Genomic DNA, 22520 nt, shown 5'->3' with positions numbered 1-22520 from the left:
CAAAATTTATAGGGTGCAGTGAAGATAGTGCTAATAGGGAAATTTATACCTATAAATGCTTACATTAAAAGAGAAGAGGGCGGGCCGCGGTGGCTCAGCGGGCAAGAGTGCTTGCCTGCCATGCCAGAGGACCCCGGTTCGATTCCCGGCCCCAGCCCATGTAAAAAACAAACAAACAAACAAAATATAATAAAATAAGAAAATGTTTAAAGATGTTTCCCTTTCTTCCTCCTTTCCTTCCTTCCTTCTCTGTCTTTCTTTAAAAAAAAAAAAAAAAAAAAAAAAAAAAAGAGAAGAAAGATGCCAAATTAGAAACCTAATCTCAAAACTGGAAGAACTAGAAAAAAGAAGAACAAATTAAACCCAAAGCAAGCAGAAGGAAGGAAATAAATATTAGTATGGAGATATATGCAATTAAAAAAAAAACACAATAGAGAAAACCAACCAAAAAAAGTTGCTCTGAAAAGATCAATAAAATTGACAAATCTTTAGCTAGACTGACAAAGAAAAAAAGAGAGCAGATACAAATAATGAAAATTAAAACTGAAAAAGAGGGCATTACTACCATCCCCACAGGAATAAAAAGGACTATACTGGATACTGTGAATAACTGTATAACAATAAGTTAGATAACCTGGATGAAATGAACAACTTCTTAGAAACAAAGAAACTACCTAAATTGACTCAAGAGAAATAGAAGATCTCAAAAAAACAATTACTAATAAAGAGATTAACTCAGTCATCAAAAACCTTCCAACAAAGAAAATCTCATGACCAAATAGTTTCCTAGAGAAATTCTACAAGACATCTAAGAAGACTTAACTCCAATTCTGCTCAATCTCTTCCCAAAAAATTGAAGAGGAGGGAATACTCCCTAACTCATTCTACAAGATGAACATCACCTTCATACCAAAGTCGGATAAAGATACCACAAGAAAGGAAAATTACAGACCAATATCTCTTATGGATGTGGATGCAAAACCCTCAACAAAATACTAGCAAACCAAATCCAATAACATATTAAAAGAATTATACATCATGATCAAGTAGGATTTATCCCTAGTATGCAAGGGTGGTTCAATTAAGAACATCAATTAATGTAATATACCACATTAACAGAAAGAGGCGGGGGAAAAAATACATGATCATCTCAATCAATGCAGAAAAGATATTTGACAAAATAAAAGCATCCTTTCTTGATAAAAACACTTATCAAGTGAATACAAGGAAAGTTCTAGTTTGCTAGCTGCCAGAATGTGATATACTAGAAACAAAACAGCTTTTAAAAGGGAGAATTTATTAATTTGCAGTTTACAGTTCTAAGGCTATGAAAATGTCCCAATTAAAGCAAATCTATTAAAATGTCCAAATTAAGGCACCAACAAGAAGTTACTTTCACTCAAGAAAGGCCGATGAAGTTCAGGGTTTCTCTCTCAACTGGAAAGGAACATGGTGAACATGGCAACATCTGCTAGCTTTCTCTCCAGGCTTCTTGTTTTATGAAGCTCCCCCAGGGGCATATTCCTTCTTCATCTCTAAAGGCCTCCAGCTTTGTGGGCTTTCATAATTCTCGTGGCTCTTTTGCTCTGTGACTCTTTCCAAAATTCTTCCTCTTTAAAAGGATTCCAATAAACTAATCAAGACCCACAATTGGGCTTGCCACATCTCTGTGGAGATAATCTAATCAAGAGATCCCAACTACATTACTGAATTGGGATTAAAAGAAATGGTTGCTCCCATAAAACTGGATCAGGATTAAAACGTGGCTTTTCTAGGGAACTTAATCCTTTCAAACTAGCACATTTCTCAACATGATAAAGGACATATATGAAAAGCCCACAGCTAATTCCCTCTAACAAGCTTTCCCTCTAACAGAATAGGATACCCACTGTTACCACTGTTTTCAGCACTGCAGTGGAAATTCTTGCCAGAGCAATTAGGTAAGGAAAAAAAATGAAAGTCACATAACTGAAAAGGAAAAAGTAAAACTTTCCCTTTTGTAGATGATATGATCTTACGTGCAGAAAATCCTGAAAAATCCACAACAGAGCTCCTAGAGCTAATAAATGAATTCAGCAAAGTGGTGGGGTACAAGATAAACATGCAAAAACCAGTAGTGTTATGACACACAAGCAATGAACAATTGGAAGAAGAAATCAAGAAAATATTCCATTCCCAATCACAACTAAAAGAATCAAATATCTAAGAATAAATCTAACTAGGATGTAAATGACTTGTACACAGAAAACTACAATATACATAGAAAAATAGAAATATAAGAGGACTTAAATAAATAGAAGGATATTTAGAATGTATTAGAATTAGAATTAATTATTAATTAGAATTAATAATTATTACTTAGAAGACTAAATATCATTAAGATGTCAATACTACACAAAGCAATTTATAGATTCCATGCAATCCCAATCAAAATTTCAAAACCTTCTTTGCATAAATGGAAAAATCAATCATCAAATGTATATGGAAGGGTAAGGGATCTTGAAAGCCATCTTGAAAAGAAGAATGAAGTTGGAAGACTCACACTTTCCAACCTTAAAACTTATTTACAAAGCTATAGTAATTAAAACAGCATAGTATTGGCACAGACTACAGACATGTAGACCAATGGTACTGAATTGAGAGCTCAGAAATCAACCCTGACATTTATCGCCAACTAATTTTTGACAAGGTGACAAAAACCAGTCAATTCAGAAAGAATAGTCTCTTCAACAAATGGGGCTGTTAAAAATGCATCTCCATTTGCAAAAAAAATAAGGAGAACATTTATCTCACACCCTCTACAAAAATCAACTCAAAGTGGATCAAAGACCTAAATGTAATAGCTGGAACTATCAAACTCCAAGTAGAAAATGTAGGGAAGCATCCTCAGGACCTTGTATTAGGCAATGGTTTCTTAAACTTTACACCCAAAGCATAGGCAATGAAAAAAAAATAGATAAATTGGACCTCATCAAAATGAAAAAACTTGTTCTTCAGAAAGGAACAAAGTCATGGAAAACAATGGGAAAAAATATTTGGAAACCACATATTCGATAAAGGATTGATAACCAGTATATATAAATATATCTCTCATCTTAACAAAAGAAAGACAGTCCAATTTAAAAATAGGCAAAATACTAGACAGACATTTCTTCAAAGAAGATATACAAATGGCCAGAAAGCACATGAAAAGATGCTCAACATTACCAGCCCTCAGGGAAATGCAAATCAAAACCACAATGAGATGCCATTTTACACCCACTAGAGTGCCTGTTTTTTTAAAAAAAGAGGATCAAGAGGATGCAGAGAAACAAGAACATTAATTGAATGCTGGTGGTGATAATGTAAAATGGTACAGCTATTGTCGAATATAGTTCGATGGTTTCTCAGAACTTTGTATAAAACTATCATATGATTCAGCAATCTCATTACTAGGTATATATCCAAAAGAATGGAAAGTAGGGGCTCAAACAGATATTTGCACACCGATTTTCAAAGTAGCATTACTCACAATTGCCAAAAGATGGAAGCAAATCAAGTCTCCATTAACTGATAAAATCAAGTATATAGACAGAGTGGAATATTATTCAGCTGTAAAAAGGAATGAAATCCTTATACATGTGGCAACATGGGTGAATCTTGAAGATATCATATTGAGTAAAATAAGCCAAACACAAAAGGACAAACATTGTATGATCTCACTGACTTAAAACAACTAGAATAAGGAAATTCATAGAATCAAAATCTAGAATATAGGTTACCAGGGAACACAGTGGGGATAGGGAATGGGAAGTTAAGGCTTAAAATGTGCAGAGCTCCTATTTGGAATGATGGAAATGTTTTGGTAATGGATGTTGGTGATGGTAGCAGAACATTATGAATGCAATTAATAGCACTGAAATATGATTAAAAAGGGAAATGTTAGACTGTATATATAGTAACACAATTTTTAAAAACATTCATGGAACTCCACTAAACAAACGCTGAAATCTAAGTTAAATTCTGAATTTTAATTAATAGTTCAATTATAAATATGCACTGTCACCAAATATAACAAATCCTCCAAACTGATGCAAACAGTTGGTGGTGGGGTGGCATATGGAAATCCTGTATTTTATGCATGATGGTTCTATAAGCTTACAACATCTCTAAAAAAAAGAAAATTAAAAAAAAGCCCTACTCACTCACTGCATCCTACAAATAGGTAATATCACCTATGTCCACTTAACCCTACCCTGTACCATTACCTTAAGTAGCAGCAGCTGCTGGTATTCTGCAATTTACCTGGTATGCAGCAGACAACATATTTCCCTAAGTCTAGGAGAATTAGCTTGATTTGGGGAGTAGTGAATAAATAAAATGAGTTCAAAGTTCACCTCCACCCAAAGGATCTTATCCATCATGGGAAACTGGAAGATATAAGTAGTATCCCGTATACAAGCAAGCTAAAATGGAGGCTCAAATCAAGTGCTGTGGGATCAAAGAGGAGGGAAAAACTAATTAGGGAGGGTAAAGGATGGGTTCATGAAGGAAGTAGCACTTGAATGCAACCACAATGACTAGGCAAGTATTTGACAGGTGAGAAGAGATAGGAAAATATATTAGTTGATAGGAAAGGGAGACTGGGGCCAGACCTTGGTAAGTATTGAATGCTAGGATAAGGATTAGACTTCATTCAAAAGGCTACAAATGGCAGTTAAGGTATTTGATTGGGAGAGTAACAGGATCACATGAGAAGCATTCCCCAATTATCATAATAAATGCATAAGAGAATTCTACTGTTTTTAGAAATTAGTGATACTCAGAACCTTAATATCACTAGGTTCAAGTATACAAGTATAGTCTATATATAACTGAATAAAGTAGTATATGCATCTATTATACATTTTTTTAAATGTAAGAGGTCCTAGAAACTCAGGCTGTACTTTCACAATTTGTACCTAAGTGCTCATGGGCTTCATCAAATGTTCCATTAATCAGCATCTCCTAAATAAAAGGTTGCTTCCAGAATACTTCACCACACAATCTGTAACTTAAATATCTTTCCCTGAAAACTAAATCGAGGATGAAGAGAAATGAATTTTCTATTTTGAGAAATGAAAATTTTGAGACATCACTAGAATTCTTCCAGAAAAGATGTGAAGATAGTACCTTTCCTTCAGATAATAATATTGATAAGCAGTACACAGTATTCAGTATATAAAGTAGAGAGAAATGTTCTTATTCACATATAATCTATTCAGAGAGGAACAAAAACAATATGCTTTAGCCTATTACCTTGCAGTAGTTAGATTCAGGTGTCAACTTGGCTAGGTGAAGGTGCCTAGTTCTATTGCTGTGGACATGAGCCAATGGCATGTGGAACTCATCTGTTGCTGATTATATCTGCAGTCAGCTAGGAGGCATGCCTGCTGCAATGAATGATGTATGATTTAATTGGCTGGTGCCTAAATGAGAGCACTCAACATAGCACAGACAAAGCAGATCAGTATGCTTCATCTCAGCACTCGCAGTTCAGCCCAGGCCTTTGGAGATGCAGAAAGGAATCACCCTGGGGAAAGCTGTTGGAACCCAGAGGCCTGGAGAGAAGGCCAGCAGAGATCATTCTGTGCCTTCCCATGTAAGAAAGAACCTCAGTTGAAATTTAGAAATTCAGAGGAAAGTTCTTCTTTTCTCTGAAGAACTATACGTTAACTGAATAAATCCCCTTTTATTGAAAGTCAATCCGTCTCTGGTATGTTGCATTCCAGCAGCTAGCAAACTAGAACATACCTCTTTTTCATCTTCATCACTAAATGAAAGACAGGCTATCAGAGTACTCCACAATTTGAGTGAATAAATATACCTGATTTTCAAAAGCTGAATAAATAGCCAATAGCAACGCAAAGGTAAAAGTCCCCATGCTACAAGCTTATATGGCAGGTGTTTATTCCCTTTTTTTTTCTTATCTCTCCAAACACAAATGCCAATGGAGAGGAGAGTAGTCTTCCATTCTTCCTAAATAGAATGGGCAGGCAGAATTCCCCAAGCTAGGGGGAAAAAATGAAAGAAAAAAAAAAGGAAAGGAAAAAAAACTCCATCTAAGTAATGCTAGGTTTAAAATTTGGTCTTTCAGTTACTATGAAAAAATTTCCTTCAATCCAAAGAACATTAGCTGTTGCTTCCTTTATCCTAAAGAATACAAAGAATTTCACTATTCTTCATCACCAGCTGAAATAGCTGTCTGTTTTCTTTGAGCTGGCCTGCATTCTAATTTCCATTGGGACACATAATTTTATGAAAGACGACTAATCATGCACAGTACTACAACTGCCAAGGGAATGATCCAGCTAAGGACAAATAACTACAGCAACTGACCACCTTGCTAATAAAAAAAACCACCTCTCAGTCGAACAATCTAATAGTTAGTCTGACTTAAATGAATATAAGCTTCCCTAAACTACAAATATAGCTGAAAGGGATATTTAAGGTACCAGGCAGCTCTAACAATTAAGTCCTCATAGTTTACATCAATCAAGCACAACTGAAGACTGCCATGCACCTCTTCCTAACCTTCTGAAACCAGAAAAATAACACTTGTACTCAACTACTAAGTTCCATTCTGTTCCTATACTATAACAGCAGTAATTATTCTAGATTGGGATCCTTTTCTTAGAACTGAGAAGACTGACCCCAAATCAACACAATGGCTTTGAAAAGGAAAATCCATAGTATACAGTAGAGCTGAAACGAGAGTTTGAGTTGCCATATATATTTGCTGTTTTCTTTTGTTAAGGACAGAGCCACTTAAGAGTCCTGTGCACACAGATTTATGTTTTGGGATATGAGTACTGGTTTATAAAAAGGAGGTATCCTGGAGATCTCAGACGACAATATTGGTAGTTACTTGGTGTTCTAGTTTGCTAGCTGCCGGAATGCAACACACCAGAAATGGACTGGCTTTAAATAAAAAGGGATTTATTGTGTTAGTTCTTCAGAGGAAAGGCAGCTAACTTTCATCTGAGGTTCTTTCTTACGTGGGAAGGCTCAGGGTAATCTCTGCCGGCCTTCTCTCCAGGCCAGGGTTCCAACAACTTTCCCGGGGGGTGATTCCTTTCTGCATCTCCAAAGGCCTGGGCTGAGCTGTGAGTGCTGAGATGAGGTATGCTGAGCTGCTTGGGCTGTGCTATATTGCGCTCTCTCGTTTAAGCACCAGCCAATTAAGTCAAACGTCATTCATTGCAGCAGGCATGCCTCCTAGCCAGCTGCAGATGTAATTAGCAAAAGATGAGGTTCACATACTATTGGCTCATGTGTGCAGCAACAAAACTAGGTGCCTTCATCTGGCCAAGTTGACAACTGAATCTAACTACCACACTTGGTATACTGGTAGTATACTGAAACTCCTTGGAAATTTGTAGAGGCAGAGTCCCCGCCTTGGGTACTTATTAATCAAAAATGTCTTGTAAGCTAATAAGACAAGTATAGTCAGATGACAGGTACTATCTAAAGAAGGGTAAATCCCACAATACGCACTAAATTACCCTTGGCATTTCTACAAGTCAAACAGTAGTAAAAATGAACACTGAAGGCTGTCAAAGGAAAAAGAGTCATAAAAGGCAGTCTGAAAGGAGATATGTATGGATGACCCAACTATATGTACTGCACATAAATGAGCTTCGGGTCTGTCCAGCAGTACTCAGAGCCATAATTTCCTTCCATTCAGTGCTGGGGATAGGGCGAGTACAGGCTGCTGCCTCGACTTACGAAACTAGACAGCTCTGAGAGAAGGAATTGATCAGTGGCTTTGTAGACAGGAAAATGATCTAGTGTCTATAATGAGGTGAGCAAGGAAAGCTCTGTAAAATATCTGTAAAAATATGAAAGATACTGATTGCATATGTAGAATGGAATGATTTCTAAATGTTGTGTTAATTTCTTTTTTTTCTTTAATTAATAAAAAAATATGAAAGAGCAGGAAAGAAAGTTGTCAGGGATCCACTGTCAGTGAGTGAACAGAGCGGAAAGTGATCACAAAGGTATACAAGGGGTGAAGGTATACAAGGTACGGGGGTTCTAGCCTTCCAGTAGGAGGTGGGCGAGAGTGACGTAGCCAGAGGGGGACTCTCCCGGCGCTGGGGAAGCGAGGGTGGGCTCCCATATTCCGTCTGCTCCCTTATCCCCGCATGCCCTCCACCTCCCCGCGGGGACGGAATGACCTTCGTGCTCTCTGGCTGCTGAGACAGAAGCTTTGGCGCTACAGGGGTGCGGGTGGGCATGAGCGACATCCCAGTCCAGGATACCTAACGCGTGAGGCCCGCGGCCTGTGAGTGAGAGAGAACGGATGCTGAGGGCTCCTGGAGACCTCCAACCACTCAGTATCAGGCCGGCGCGCCCTTCCGCGACCTCCCAGCGCCGGCAGGTACATCGGGACCACCGCAAACCCCTCTACGTTTCGGCAGCAGCCACAAAGTTACCAGGGAAACGGAACCGGCAGAACCCCGGATGTCGTTGCTAGGGCCGCGGCGGGAGGGGCGGGGCCAGCCTCTCGGCGAGAAAGGAGGGGGCCTCCTGGGAGGAGCGGCTGGCACCATCGAGACGTCGCTGGGCTGGGCTGGATTGAGAGGCCGGCCAGGGCCAAGGACAACGCTACTTCCGGCCTCTCCACTTCCGGCTCCGCTGCTCCCGGTGCAGGCTCTGGAGGCCGGGTTGGGAGGCCCTCAGTCTGAGTGTCCTCGGCGGTTGGTCAGTGTGAGGCTGTGACAGCTGCAGTTGCTCCACGCCCCCGAGGATCCGAGGTGCGTGCGGGGGAGGGGAAGAAGGAAAAGACCCCGGTCGCGTTTCTCTCAGTTCTTGCCTAGAAAGCAGCGGCAGGGATTAGCCGCGGCGTGTGAGCTGCCGGAGTCCCGCAGACAGGTGAGGGCAGCGCGTACCAGCAGGGTTAAAGTCGAACGCAGGATCGTTTGAAGTGGTTGGCGGGGGCTGACACGTTGCCTCAGGGTTTCGCTATTCCGAACTTCCACGGGACACTAATCTCCTTATTCTTTGCCACTTCTCTCCAAGTATCCTGCCTTTGGTTTTTACCTCGTCTTTCCTTCTGCCGCTTTGAGTGTTTCCCCGAAACACTAGGCGGGTGAAGGGGGAAGACCGGCCATTTAAAGGCGGCACCCTGTCGGGGTTGCATGCCTTGGGTGGGAAAAGGGGTCGTGGGATCCAGGGCTTTCTTAATTAAGTCTTGGAGTGAGCCATCTTCAGGTTTGGAGTCAACCTTTGTTTCTCTCTCCTCGCTGCACCGCCCCCCCTCTTTACTTTCTCTCGCCGTGAGAAGAAGGGAGTTAGTGATAGTCCCTCTGAGAGGATCATCTGGCAGTGGTGCAGGGAGGGGCCTTGCCTGTGAAATGTCCCGAGTCTGACTGCTTGTGAGGACGGCCAAGGAATGCTGGAGTTTGGGAAGGGAGTTATGCTGTTTTCTTCTCGTCTGTTCGTCTTTGCCAAGTTACTACCGTTTACGTGTCTAGGAAGAGGAAAGAGTTTTTTTTTTTTTTTTTTTTTTAAGGAACAGTTTCTGGACTCTCTTTTCCTTTTAATTTGTTTTGTTATTACTTCCTTTGTTTTGTTCTTGTCTCTGACTGGAGTCCTTTGATCTCAAGAAGTTTGTAGCTTACTCTTCCAGAAGATCCTGTAGCCACCCTTTTTAGGATTTCTTATACCCACCCCCTTTCGTTTTCTCCTATATAATTTCTCAAACTCCGTTCTTAATTGATAAGGAAAAATGGAAGATATGCAGGACTTTTCATAAACTTATGTTTTCACTTGCAAGGCTGTGCTCATATTGCAATTTAACTAACTTCGTTGGCGTAGAAATGTGCGCCAGAATTGCTTACATTAAACCAGCCTTGTATTAAGGCCGCAGAATTGGCCATTTCATTTCTGCTACACTACAGGGCTATAGTGTAGTCTGTTTTAATTCTGCATTCCTTCAATTTGTCCCTTTTTTTTTTGTCCTCAATCGTTGTGACCATCACCCTCTCTCCAACCCCAGCCATCAAGTCTAACACTAATTATCAGACAAAACAGGAAGTATTTCTAATCTTATTCTCTTTTCTGGATTGAAATCTTTGCCTCAGTTACTTTGTTTCTTTTTCAAATTGATAAATTGTTTTCCTTGGATTAATGGTTTCCCTTAATTCTGGGTCTTGACTTGGGATCCATGGTATAGTGTAAAGTCACTGGCTCAGGAGTTATCTTCATTACCACGCCTGAAATCATATGCAAAGTTTTCTTTGAGGGCATTTTATTTTTCTGGGGAAAATGTTCATACTTTTTATACAACTCTCAAAGGGATATATGACCTCTAGAAAGAGTAAAAACCACCTCGTTTTTACTCTTGTCTTGTTGAGGTTAGTTAAACATTTTTTTTGTGTGGAGCTGTTGTTTTTCCAGACTTGTTTGGAGACCTAGGAAAGTAGAATGCAGGGATTCTAACTTTATACTGCAATTTCTAACTACCTTGAAACTTGAGTGCTTTTAAATTCCTTCCTAGACGCAGAGAAGGAAGTAAGAGTGCCTGTGATTTGTGGTTTTGAGGTTTCTTTTTAGGAATAGCTGTTTGTAGTCAATGCTCTGGAGATCCAGTGAGTTTATAAATTGATGTGTTATAGTTATTTAATGCATATTGAACATTGCCAACCTACTAGGGGTAGTACAGAGTAAAAAATTTAAATTCTGGTTGCGCTTTGCTTTCATTTTCTTATTTTTCACTTGAGGCATATACCTTGGACTTTGGCTTTGCTAGAAAAGGGAAATAAGTTATTTCAATGGTGTGGTCCGTAAGCCCATGGTATGTTGTAGCTTATCTTGACTTTCCCTTTCCCTTTATTTTAAATCAGGTATTTGATGATTATTTCTCTCAGAAGAATACGTTGTTAGACTCCTTCCAAACAAAACATAAATTTTGGAATGCATATTTGAATTTATTGATTTGATTGTGAAGTGTTTGTTATTGAGTATCTGAAATTCGAAATGCTTTGATGCTTATTTCATAGAATGCTGAAACTTGAAGAGACCTATATATTACACATTATAGTCTATAGAGTCATCTGTATTTTCTGCTGACATAATAAAATAATTTTCCTTTTGTCTAGCATCCTCACTTGGGGAGCTACCAACATGACTTTATAAAGAGTAGACTATGCTAAATTAGTAGATTATGTCTAATTCCATAACAGCAATTAACATTTGTTTGCTTACTATATGCCAAACATTATGCAAAGTGCTTTACATGATTATCTCATTGATTCTTTATAGTAACCTTATAAAGTAGCTAAAATCCCTATTTTTATAGATAAAGAACAGAAACTAAACGATTAACTAAAAATACTAAATCAAATGATTACAATAGTAATCTGCTCAGAATTATGCTGTAGAACCATGATTTGAACCTAAATCGTCTGACTCCAGTCTGAGTTCTTAACCACTATTCTAGACAGTTTCGACATCCTTTTTGGAGTGAGGCAGGGGTGTCATGATTTCCTCTCTCACCTGACTTTCCATCAGACATTAAAAAAAGAATTTCTTTTATTTTTTAATCTTTGGTGAATGAATACCTGCTTTGAATGTCATACTGAAAAGTATGGCAAGAAGAAATGAGTTTGGAGGAGGTATATAGAATGCATATTCTATTGGGTTTTGTCAGGGGGTGGATCTAAGTCTCTGTGTGTGTGTATGTGTGTTTATTTATTATAACTTATATGAGGAATGGAAAATGTGAAAATAAAGCTTATAAGTAGTAAATTTGTATTGTAAGTATTTGGAGGTATAAAGGATTTTCAGAGTGATAAATTTGAGATAAAGGAAGCTGTTAATTCAACAGCAAACTTAAGTGATATGGTTTTGGATGAAAAACTAACAATAGGCACAGAGACTGGAAAATAAGTAGTTCCACATAATATGGAAGACAATGGCTTGGGGAACATGGCAGTCTAAAAGCCAGATTAGCACCAATATTAGTTCTAGGATGTATGAAAAAGATTTTAATTCAAGATGTGAAAATAATCTTGCTATAGTTCGCCTTGTACCGGTTTGAAAATATTTTGTACCCCAGAAAGCCATGTTTTAATCCTGATTCAATCTTGTGGAGGCAGCCGTTTCTTTGAATCCTGATTCAGTACTGTGGGTTGGAAACTTTAGATTGGATTGTCTCCATAGACATGTGACTCCATCCATTCCATTTGGGTCTTGATTAGTTTACTGGAATCCTTTAAAAGAGAAAGCATTCTGGGAAAACTTGAGAAATGGCAGAAGCCTCAGAGCTGACAGAGAGAACATATGTAAACAATTGGAGAACAGTTGCTTCAGAGAACAGAGACATGGATGATTGGAGATGCTTGGAGCCCAGCAGATATCACCATGGAATGTTAAGCAAGCCAGAACCTAGAAAGAGCTGATGGAAGCCAAGAGATGAAAGCCAGCCACAGAAAAGCAAAGTGAGGAACCCCCACAGGAGCAGAGGGTGAAAGCAATAGTGCTCAGGAGCAAGGACCAGCAGATGCCAGCCACATGACTACCCAGCTGACAGAGGTGTTCCAGACCCGTCGGCCTTTCTTGAGTGAAAGTAACATCTTGTTGTTGCCTTAATTTGGACACTTTCACTTCCTTAGAACTGTAGACTTGTAACTTATTAAATTCCCATTTTTAAAAGCCACTCCAGTTCAGGATATCACTTTCTGTGAGCTATCAAACCAACATAGATCTCTACTGGCTTAAGGAGTCATGAAAACCACTGAATAGTCCTTACAGATTGTCGGCAATTCTCTACAAGATATAAGCATGTCTTTTCTCTTTTCTTTATTGCTTTTCTCTTCTCTCTTTCCCTCCTCCTCTCATTCCCCTCCTCTCTTTCTTTCTTTTCTTTTCTTTTTTTTTTTTTTTGGTGGGGCCGTGCATGGTCTGGGAGTTAACCCAGATCTTCTGCATGAAAGGTGAGCATTCTACTGTTGAAACACCTGTGTGCCTGCCCCTCTATTTCCTTTAAAGTCTTGTCTTTGGTTGGGCATAGGCAGGTACTGTTTTAACCCTATTAACAGTTGATTCAGGAATCACTAGTAGAACAAATCAACTGTTTATGAAGTAATTACTTTTTATAAGCATACTTAAGTTCTTCAGAGCATACTTAAGTTCTTCAAAGTAGGCAGTCAGCTTTGAAATTAACTTATAGAAATATTTCCACTTCAGACTGAGATGTACAAGAGTCAAGAATTCTTTCCTGGTTTTATCACCTCACCTTCATCACTGAACTCTTAGTGTCTTTGCAAAAAATCATATCCTCTTTCAAAGGACAACAGTTTGCCACCAGAAAGAATTTTTAGATTATTATTATGGGCTCTGAAAATTGCTCAAGTCTTTTGTGAAAATTTGATAATATCTTTGGAATTCTCACCTAAGATAATTGTTAGTTTTTGTTTTGTTTTTGTCTATCTATGATGGCATTGGTCAAGCACCTCCTCTGTTTTCGTGTTTGATTCTTTTTGATCCTTTGGGGAATAGTGAGACTACTGTCTTTGTAGCAGGATCATAAAAACAATTAGAATTGGTGGCGAGGTTTGACTTATCTAGAGGAAGAAGTCAGTTGGCCAGCCCATTTTTTCCTTACATGATGGCACACATAGAAAATTGTTATATTTGTATGGCAGGCTATAGCCAGGCCCACTCTGGCTCCCTAAAAGCTGATAGGAGTCAGTATCTCAGAACTTTTGTAATCTATTCTTGGCACATTATTGGAAATCTTTGCCCCAGAGAAGAGGAATATGCTACTCATGTCTAACACTTCCCATTTGTTTAGCATATAGTAATTTGAGAAGCACCTTCATATATATTCTCAGTTTATTTTTACCTCAGCCATGTCAAGTAGATAGGGCATATAACTTTACCATGTGATAAATGAAAAAAAAAAAGAGATTTAGATAAAATGCCTAGTACAAGGTCACACATCTTATATTTTAGTTTAGTAAAGCTGTTGGAATGCAATACACCAGTAACAGATTGGCTTTCATGAAGGACATTTATTTAGTTACAAGTTTACAGTTCTTCACAGGAAAGGCAGCTGCTTTTCATCTGGGTTCCTCTGTCACATGATAAGGCATGGGGATGTCAACTGGCCTTTTCTCCCAGTTTCTGGTTTCACACAGTTTTCCGCCTGGCCTTTTGTCTCTGCATCTCCAAACATCTGGGTTTGTGTTGGCTCTAAACACTTTTTCACTCTCTTCTGCCTTCTCCTTTTAAGCCTTTAGCTAATTAAATTAAACATCACTCATTGTGGAAGGCACGCCCCTTAGCTGACCACAAGTGTAATCAAGTATAGATGAAATTCACGTGCTGATGATGTGAGGCCACAGCAACAGAACAACTGGGTACTACCACCTAGCCAAGTTGATACCCAAACCTAATTATCTCACCTTATAAGGGATGAATCAGGAATTCATACACTAGGTGGAGGGAGTCACTAGGGTTAAGCCAGTGACATGTAACTTTCAGGATGGCCAGCACACTGTTTTGTTTCAGAGTGCTGCCTCCAACATCTCAGTCAGTACCTGGCACATAGAACCTAATAGTAGTCATCATTTATTGAGTGTGACAGTGACTAGACATTATGCTTTATAAATGCTAACTGTATGTTAGGTAGTTGTGCTGGTTTGAAACTATTATGTACCCCCAAAAGCTATATTCTTTTGATCCTAATCTAGTCTTGTGGGGACAGATCTATTATAGAGTGGAATCTTTTGATTAGGTTGTTTCTATGGAGATATAGACCTATTCAAGGTGGGTCTTGATTAGTTTACTGAAGCCCTTAACAGAGCCAATACAGACAGCAGATGCCTAGACACTGATGTTTGGAGATGCAGAAGATGCCAGAAAGCCCGGGAGATGCCAGAAGCTGAGAGAGTTGTTTGAAACAAGAAGCTGGGAGGGAAGGACAGCAGATGTTACCATATGGCTTCTCATGTTAACAGAGATACCTCAGATAAAAATTGACCCTTCTTCTGAGAAGATATTGTCTTGTTGGATGCCTTAATTTGGACATTTTCACGGCCTTAGAATTGTAACTTGTAACTTAATGAATCCCCTTTATAAAATCCAGTCCACTTCTGGTATATTGCATTCTAGCAGTTTCTAGCAAACTGAAGCAGAAGACTTATTTTATTAACAAATGAAGAAACAGTTATGGAAACCAGTACAAGTGAGTAGTTCAAGGTCACCTAAGTAGTAAAAGGAACCCCAGGACTTGAAATCAAAGTTGCTTGACTCCAAAACTTGTACTCTTTTTACTATAGTGATTAAATGATTTCTTGACATTGTGAATGGAGATTGGGTTCCAGTTTAAGTGTGACATTGGTGGCAGGTGTAGTAGTGGTGAAAGAAAGATAGGTAAGTGGATTCTTGAGTGTTTATCTTTGGTTATTTGAGGTAGAGTTCTTTCCAATATTTAGGTGGTGGCTGTCTAATAGAATTTCCAAGGTATTTGGGGGTGAGAAGAGAAATGCGATAAAACTCTTAAGAAAGCAGTTTGGGCCAGTGGTGCTGCAGGTACTTCTGACAAAAGGGTCAATTTGTATGGCTGTTAATTGTAGATTATCTCTTATAGGTAAGTTTACAGTTGATTTTTATTTTTCTGTTTTGATATTTACTCTTTTGTCTATAATGAATATCAATTGCGTCAAAAATTAAAATTTTAGTTATTTAATAAATATTCTTGAAATAAAAAAATAAACAGGAGAAATAAGTTTCTCCCACTCCACTCCCAGTCCTTCCACTTTCAACCCCTATTCCTAGTTAATACACAAGGTAGTTGTTGGGAATTGGATGAAATACACGAGGAAGCTTTAAACCTGTTGTCTAGATATCTATTGGTAGCCACTAGCCACATGTGATTATTTAAATTAATTAAAATCAAATCAAATTTAAAAATTGTGTTCCTCAGTTACACCATCTGCATTTCAAGTGCTCAGAAGCCACAGATAAGCTAATGGTTACTTTACTGGACAGTGCAGATATAGAACATTTCCACCATTGCATAAAGTTCTATCAGTCAGCCCTGCTAAACTTTAAAATGCCTTATGATTGGTCATATAATTGTTACATTTTGAACCAAGATTTTTGAAATCCCTCTTGTCCCTATGGGAAGCAGTTTTTGTTTTCGTTGATGAAATATTATTGCCACGTTCTCCCTCAACTTTTTGTTTTAACTAAATCCAGATGGTGTTAGTGCAATTCTGATTTGATATTTGGGAAATATAGTTAGCTGCTGTTCTAGGATAAAGAAGTCAGCTTTTCTACAAACATAAATGTTTTCTGTTTCCTCTGAGCTCTAGACCTGTATATCTTGCTGTCTAATAGACAACTTCTCTTGAATACCTTAAAGATGTCTTAAATCCAATATATTTAAAATTAAGCTGATTCTCTCTCTACCTCCACCCACCCAAAAAGAAATGTTTGGTCATCTTTTCTTTATTCTTTATTTCATTGAATGATGCCATTATCTTTCCAATTGTAAAATCCAGGAAGCTAGGAATGGTTCTTATTAACTCCTCTGTTACCTGATACATCCAATTTGTCAACAAATTTTATTAGTCTTACCTTCTCAATGTCTCTTGTTTATGTTTTCGTATTTCTACTACCACTACTTTAGTTTGTTACCATCATCTTGTGTGAAACTTTTACAGTAGCCTCCATTCTTGTCTAAGTACTTCTGTTTTGGCTCTTCTCTAATCCATTATCCATCCTGAAGGCACAGTGATATATTAATTTTTTTAGTGTTATACATTTGGTCTGTTTCATGAAAGAACTTTTAAATATTTGTACAGTTAATCATGGACATTGTCCACCACAAGATTCACTGTGTTATACATTTCTATGTTTTAACTTCCAGCTTTCCTTTTGGTAACAGACATCACTCTAAACTTCCCCTTTCTACCACATTCACACTCCATTAAGCACTGTTAATAATTCTTACATGAACATGCTACCATCATCTCTGATCATTTCCAAACAGTTAAGTTCAACCTAGTTAAACATTCTGCACATGTTAAGCAACCACTCCCCATTCTTTAGCCTCATATATTTTATGTCGATGATGTACATATTATAATTAGTTCATATCAGTGAAATCATGCAATATTTGTCCTTTTGTATCTGACTTATTTCGTTTAACATAATATCCTCAAGGTCCATCCATGTTATCATGTGCTTCAGGACTTCTTACTGCTGAATAACATTCCATCGTATGTATATACCACATTTTGTTTATCCATTTATTGGTTGATGGACAATTGGGTTGTTTCATCTTTTGACATTTGTGAATAATGGTGTGATGACCATCAATGTGCAGATGTCTGTTCACCTCCCTGTTTCCTAATCTTTTGGGAATATTCCGAGTGGTGGGATTGTTGGGTCTTAAGCAACTGTATACTTAACTTGCTGAAGAACTGCCAAACTGCCCTCCACAGCACTATCCCATTTTATGTTCCTACCAGCAGTGAAAGAGTGTTCCTGTTTCTTCATATGCTCTCCAATACTTGTAGCTTCTGTTTGTTTAATAGAAGCCCTTCTTACAGTCATGAAATGATATCTCATTGTGATTTTGATTTGCATTTCCCTCATCAGTGAAGCTGACCCTCTTTTCATGTGCTTTTTAAGCTTTGTGTATTTCATCTTTGGAAAAATGTCTATTCATGTCTTTTACCTATTTTTTTAATTGGGTTGTCTTTTTATTGTTGAGTTATAGAATTTCTTTATATATTCTGGATATTAACCCCTTAGCAGATATGTAGTTTCTGAATATTTTCTCCCATTGAGTCAGTTGTCTTTTCATCCTTTTGACAAAGTCCTTTGAAGCACTGAAGTATTTGATTTTGAGAAGTTCCCATCTTTCCATTTTTTTCTTTCATTAAAAAAGTCTGTGAAATTACCACCTGTCACTAGATCTTGGAGGTGTCCCCCTACATTTTCTTCAAGGAGTTTTATGGTACCGGTTTTTATATTTAGGTCTCTGATTCATTTTTGAGTTAATTTTTGTATAGGGTGTGAGATAGATCTTTCATTCTTTTAGTTATGGATATCCAGTTCTCCAAGCACCATTTATTGAAGAGAATGTTCTGTCCCACTTGAGTGGGCTTGAGAGCCTTGTCAAAAATCAATTGACTCTATGGCTAAGGATCTATTTCTGAGCTCTCAGTTTGATCCCATTGATCAATATGTCTATCTTTATGCCAATACCATGCATTTTGACCACTGTGGCTTTATAATGTGTTTTGAAGTAGGAAGTGTGATACCTTCCACTTAATTCTTTTTCAAGATGTTTTTAGTTATTTGAGGCCCCTTCCCCTTCCAAGTAAAATTGATAATTAGGTTTTCCAATTCTGCAAAGTAGTCTGTTGGAATTTTGATTGGTATTGCATGGAATCTGTAGATCAGTTTGGGTAGAATTGACATCTTACTGACATTTAGCCTCTCAGTCCATGAACATGAAATGTGTTTCCATTTATTCAGGTCTTTGATTTCTTTTGGCAATGTTTTGTAGTTTTCTGTGTAGAGATCTTTACATCCTTGGTTAAGTTTGTTTCTAGATATTTCATTCTTTTATTTGCTACTGTAAATGGAATTTTTTTCTTGATTTCCTCGTCAATAGCTCACACTGGTGCATAGAAACACCATTGAGTTTTGCATGTTGATCTTGTAACCAACTACTTTGCTGAACTCTTATTAGCTCGATAGCTTTGTTGTCATTTTTAAGGATTTTCTGAATATAGAATCATGTCATCTGCAAAAAGTTCGCTTCTTCCTTTCCAATTTGGGTGCCTTTTGTTTGTTTATTATTACTTTTTATGAGTGCAGTTGTAGATTTACAGAAAAAACACAGAAAGTAGAGTTCCCGCATACTTGTCTTATAATTATATTCTTAGCTGTAGTCCATAGTTTATATTAGGCTTCACTCCTTGTTATACAGTTCTGTGGCCTTTTTTTTTTTTCTTAGATATTTTAATTGTAAACAACAAACGAACATAAATATTCTTGACATCGTTACAATCAGTGGCTCACAATATCATCATATAGTTGTGTATTCATCACCATGATCATTATTTTTAACATTTGCATCTCTCCAGCAAAAGAAAGAAAAAAGAAAAAGCTCATTCATGTCATACCCCTTACCCTTCCCTCTCATTGACGACTAGTATTTCAAGCTACTCAATTTATTTTAACCTTTGTTCCTCCTATTATTTATTTCTTATCAATTTGGATGTCTTTTATTTCTTTTTCTTGCTTAATTGCTCTAGCTAGACTTCTTAGTTGAATAGCAGTGGTGACTGTGGGCATCCTTGTCTTGTTCCCAGTCTTAGAGGGAAAGCTTTCAGTCTTTCATCACTGAGTATGATGTTAGCAGTGGGTTTTTTATATATGCCCTTTATTGTGCTGAGGAAGTTTCCTTCTATTCCTACCTTCTGCAGTGTTTTTCTCATGAAAGAATGCTGAATTTTCTGCATCATTAGATATGATCACATGGCTTTCCCCTGTTGATTTGTTAATGTGGTGTATTATATTAATTGATTTCCTTGTTTTGGACCACTCTTACATACCTGTGATAAAACCCACCTATTTATGGTATCTAATTATTTTAATATGCTGTTGAATTTAATTTGCTACTATTTCATTGAGGATTTTGCATCTATATTCATTAGAAATATTGATTTGAACTTTTCTGTCCTTGTAGTATCTTTATCCAGCTAGTTTTAAGGTAATGTTGGTTCCATAGAATGAATTAGGTAGTGTTGTCCTCTTCTTCAGTTTTTTGAAAGAGTTTGAGCATGAATGGTTTAAATTCTTCTTAGAATGCTTGGTAAAATGCACTTTTGAAGCCATCTGATCCTGGGCTTTTCTTTGTTGGTAGGTTTTTTTTTTTTAATCATTTTTAATTTTTTTATTTTTTAATATTTTTGTTAAGACATTCACACATGTGCAGTCCAACCATATTATGAAATCGGTGGCTTACAGTTTGCATTGTTGTGTATTCTTCATAGTGGTCATTTTTGAGAACATTCGCATCACTCCAGAAAAAGAAATAAAAAGAAAAGAAAAAGATCTCATACATCCCATGCTCCTTATCCCTCCCTCTCATTGACCCATAGTATTTCAATTTACCCATTTTTTACCCTTCATCTCCCCCTATTATATATTTATTTTTTATCCTTTTTCATTTATTTTTTGCTTATCAGTCTATACCGTGAAAAAGAGGAGTTTTAACCACTGTAGCTTTGTAATATGCTTTAAAGTCAGGTAATGTGAAATCTCCCACTTCATTTTTCTTTCTCAAGATATATTTGCTATTTGGGACACCTTGCTCTTCCAAATAAACTTGGTTATTGGTTTTTCTGTTTTTGTAAAGTAAGTTGTTGGGATTTTCATTGGTTTTGCATTGAAGCTATAAATCAATTTTGGTAGAATTGACATCTTAACTATATTTAGTCTTCCAGTCAATGAACACGGTATGCCCTTCCATTTATTTAGGTCTTCCATGATTTCTTTTAGCAATTTCTTGTAATTTTCTGTGTATAGGTCTTTTGTAGCCTTAGTTAAATTTATTCCTAAATATTTGATTCTTCTGGTTGTTATTGTAAATAGAATTTTTTTCTTGATTTCCTCCTCAAATTTCACATCACTAGTGTATAGAAATGCTACTGATTTTTGGGTGTGGATCTTGTACCCTGCCACTTTGCTGTATTCATTTAATAGCTCTAGTAGCTTTGTTGTAGCTTTTTCAGGATTTATGACATATGGTATCATGTCATCTGCAAACAGTTGGAGTTTTCTTCCTTTCCAATTTGGATGCTGTTCTAGTTTGCTAGCTGCCAGAATTCATTATACCAGAAACAGAATGGCTTTTAAGAAGGAGGATTATTAACTTGCAAGTTTACAGTTCTAGGCTGTGAAAATGTCTCAATTAAAGCAAGTCCATAGACATATCTAAATTAAGGCACCAACAAGAAGTTACCTTACGTCAAGAAAGGCTGATGAAGTTCAGAGTATTTCTCTCAACTTGAAAGGCACATGTTGAACATGGCAATGTCTGCTAGTTTTCTCTCTAGGCTTGTTTCATGAAGCTCCCCCAGGGGCATGTTCCTTCTTCATCTCCAGAAGTTTCTGGCTGTGTGAGCTCTTGTGTCTCTTGTGGCTCTCAGGCTTTTTCTAAAAAATGCTTCCTCTTTTAAAGGATTCCAGTAAACTAATCAAGACCCACCTGGAATGGGCGGAATCACATCTCCCTCTAATCAAAGGTTAATACCCACAATTGGGCATGTCACATCTCTGCAAAGCTAATCTAATCAAGTTTCCAACCTACAGTGCCAAATAGGGATTAAAAGAATTCAGTACTTCCTTTTATTTCTTTCTCTTGTCTAATTGCTCTGCCTAGAACTTCCAGCACAATGTTAAATACCAGTGGTGACAGTGGACCTCCTTGTCTTATTCCTGATCTTAGAGGAAAGCTTTGAATCTTTCTCCATTGAAAATGATGTTAGCTGTGGGTTTTTCATATATTCCATTTATCATGTTAAGGAAGTTCTTTTCTATTCCTATCCTTTAAAGTGTTTTCATCAAGAAAGAATGTTGAATTTTATCAAATGCCTTTTCTGCATCAATCTAGATGTCATGTGGTTTTCCCACTTTGGCTTATTGATTTGGTGTATTACATTAATTGATTTTCTTGTGTTGAACCAACTGTGCCAGTTTGAAAGTGTTATATACCCCCGAAAAGTCATGTTTTAATCCTGATCCAATCTTGTAGGAGTAGCAGTTTTGATTGGATTGTCCCCACAGAGATGTGACACACCCAATTGTAGGTATGGCCTTTTTATTAATACATAGTGTCCTTCTTTGTCTCCTTTAACTGTTTTACATTTGAAGTCTAATTTGTTGGATATTTGTATAGCTACTCCTGCTCTTTTCTGATTGTTGTTTGCATGAAATATCTTTTCCCAACCTTTCACTTTCAACCTATGTTTATCCTTGGGTCTAAGATGTGTTTCCTGTAGATAGCATATAGATGGGTCCTGTTTTTTAATCCATTCTTCCAGCCTTTGTCTTTTGATTGGGAAGTTTAATCCATTAACATTCAGTGTTATTACTGTACATGTAGTACTTTCTTCTACCATTTTGCCTTTTGGATTTTATATGTCATATCTAATTATTCTTCTTTTTACCTTTACTAATAGTCTTCATTCCTACACTCTTCTCCACACCACTCTCTCCTGTCTTTTCCTATTTCCTCTAGTGCTCCCTTTAGTATTTCTTGCAGAGTCAGTCTCTTGGTTACAAATTCTCTCAGTGATTTTTTTTGTCTGAAAATGTTTTAATTTCCCCCTCATTTTTGAAGGACAGTTTTGCTGGATATAGAATTCCTGTTTGGCAGTTTTTCTCTTTTAGACTCTTAAATATACCATACCACTGTCTTCTCACCTCCATGGTTTCTGTTGAGAAATCTTCACATAGTTTTT

General features: G+C 37.4%; 2 protein-coding genes across 10 annotated transcripts in view; one reads left to right on the top strand and one right to left on the bottom strand.

Moving 5' to 3' along the window:
- Positions 1 to 8571, bottom strand: part of TIGD4 (tigger transposable element derived 4) — a 39201-nt gene extending 30630 nt beyond the window's left edge. Inside the window, exons 1-2 of one of the 4 annotated variants that reach the window (XM_077139767.1) lie at positions 8457 to 8571; positions 8199 to 8303 (exon numbers count right to left, since the gene is read on the bottom strand). The gene's annotated coding sequence lies outside the window, so the exon portion shown is untranslated. The other 3 variants (XM_077139766.1, XM_077139768.1, XM_077139769.1) reach the window with 3 other exon arrangements.
- The window catches only part of ARFIP1 (ARF interacting protein 1), a 176231-nt gene continuing 162263 nt past the window's right edge, over positions 8553 to 22520 (top strand). For 2 of the 6 annotated variants that reach the window (XM_077139774.1, XM_077139773.1), the window contains exon 1: positions 8553 to 8895. The gene's annotated coding sequence lies outside the window, so the exon portion shown is untranslated. The remainder of the gene's footprint in view (positions 8896 to 22520) is intronic. The other 4 variants (XM_077139775.1, XM_077139772.1, XM_077139771.1 and 1 more) reach the window with 4 other exon arrangements.

This window comes from Tamandua tetradactyla, chromosome 22 (genome assembly GCF_023851605.1).
Source record: "Tamandua tetradactyla isolate mTamTet1 chromosome 22, mTamTet1.pri, whole genome shotgun sequence".
Taxonomy (NCBI): domain Eukaryota; kingdom Metazoa; phylum Chordata; class Mammalia; order Pilosa; family Myrmecophagidae; genus Tamandua; species Tamandua tetradactyla.
This window is presented reverse-complemented; position numbering and strand designations above follow the sequence as displayed.